The sequence below is a fragment of the Tupaia chinensis genome, unplaced genomic scaffold (assembly GCF_000334495.1).
Source record: "Tupaia chinensis unplaced genomic scaffold, TupChi_1.0 Scaffold143836_1, whole genome shotgun sequence".
Classification (NCBI taxonomy): Eukaryota; Metazoa; Chordata; class Mammalia; order Scandentia; family Tupaiidae; genus Tupaia; species Tupaia belangeri.
Window position 1 is genome coordinate 3,164,080 of NW_006203686.1, and position 1,972 is coordinate 3,166,051.

General features: G+C 44.3%; 1 pseudogene; it reads left to right on the forward strand.

Annotated features, from left to right (window-relative positions):
- The first annotated feature begins 1,831 nt into the window (after positions 1-1,831).
- The window catches only part of LOC106733476 (nucleolin-like), a 2,357-nt pseudogene continuing 2,216 nt past the window's right edge, over positions 1,832-1,972 (forward strand).

Here is a 1,972-nt window from a genome sequence, read left to right on the forward strand (position 1 = left end):
GGGGTGGTCACGCCACAATCCCTTCTCCTCCATTCTCCTCTTGGGATCTTGGGCACGCACGCACACGCGCCCAGCGTGGGTTTTAAGCCACCGGGTCCGGGACATGAACCGCGGTCGACCAAGTGGAAGTCCAGCGATATAGCCATTACGCTAACTGCTGGTCCCACCATCAAGTTCTTAAAGCACATCCTTCCAGATTCTGTTATTAGGACATGCATACTCAGGACCAGCAGATGGCATAATGGTTACGTTGTTGGACTCCCACAAAGCCGACTACGGTTCAAGTACTGCACCTGGTAGCTTAAACCTCACACCAGGTGCATGTGTATGTATGCCCAAGATCCCAAGAGGAGAATGGAGAAAGGATTGTGGCATTGCCATCCTCCCTGGGGGATGATTTCTCACTTTCTGTCTCTCTGTTTCTCTCTGTCTCTCTGGCAAGCACACATGCCCTATAGCAAAAAAATCCCTCAAAAAAAAAAAAAAAAAAGAAGAAGACATGCATACTATACTGCCTGCCTTTATCAAATAAAAATAAATTATGAATTATATACTATACTAAGTCTTCCTTTATCAAATAAAAATAAATTATGAATTATACCTGGTCACTGTGCCTTTCTGGCTGGCTAGCCTCCTGTTTCTCATGGGCCCAGGAGTCATTCTAAGTTTCCAGTACCTCTTCCTTTGACTCTGAGTGGGAAAGCAGCAGTTCATGGAAGTAAGGGTCACTAAATTTTATCTGATCAAAGAGGGGCATGAACTTGAGGCCTTGGTTACTCTCCATACCGAAGGGGGTTATTGCCCAAAGACATAGTTTAGATAGAATTTACAGTAGACAAACTATACCCAGATCCCATGCTCAGAATCATATTTCAGTTAATAGTAAGCAAACTGATAACGAATTTAGAATATGACCCTCACCCTTCCTTCATCTCATTCATCTCATTATTCCCAATATTCATGATACAAAGAATAATGTCTACCCAATCAGTTGCCTGTCCTATTTAAGTTTTATTATGTAATTTGTTTCTTTTCTAATGATAGAGGGTGTGTGCACATGTACATATAAGAGTGAGAGAGGAGCACCCTCCACAGGGTTCGTTGGTGCTGCAGTCCCCTTGCTGCAGTCTTCCAGACCACCAGCTCTTGGGCACACACATGCATGCTTGGTGTGTTTCAGGTTGTCTAGGCCAACGAATCAAACCACAATTGCCCAGTGGGATTCAGGTTCTTTTTTTTTTTTTTTTTTTTTTTTGAGGGGTTTTCCATTGAGGGGGGGGGGCATCACCAGACAGACAAAGAGACACAGAGACAGAAAGCAAGGAATCACCCCCCAGGGGGGTTGGCCACGCTGCAATTCCTTCTCCTGCATTTTCCTCTTGGGATCTTGGGCACGCACATACACGCGCCCGGCATGAGTTTTAAGCCACAGGGTCTGGGACGTGAACTACGGTCGACTATGTGGGAGTCCAGCGACATAGCCATTACGCTAACTGCTGGTCCCTGGATCCAGACTCTCTTGAACAATGCATTACTGTTATGCCATGGAGCCAATCCTTGTGTGATTTTTTTTAGCAGTCAATTACTGTATACCATTATAGCATACAAAATGAATTTTCCAATCCAGAGTACACTATATATTGACTCAATCAAAGATATTATCATACATATTATCAAAAATAATTTTTAGAGTCTTGAGCTCTAGCTGGCCACCGAGCATATGCGCTCCAGGATCTTCAGTGCTCACGGCCGCCATTGATGTTGCTGGAGTTTCTCAAGACTCATCTGCACCATCTGCCTGCCACATACTCTGCCATCGTAAGCCACCATCATGGTGAATCTCACTAAGTCTGGTAAAAATCAAAGTGATCCAAAAAAAAAAAATGGCTCCTCCTCCAAAGGAGGTAGAAGAAGACAGTGCAGATGAGGAAATGTCAGAAGATGAAGAAGATGATAGCAGTGGAGAAGAGGT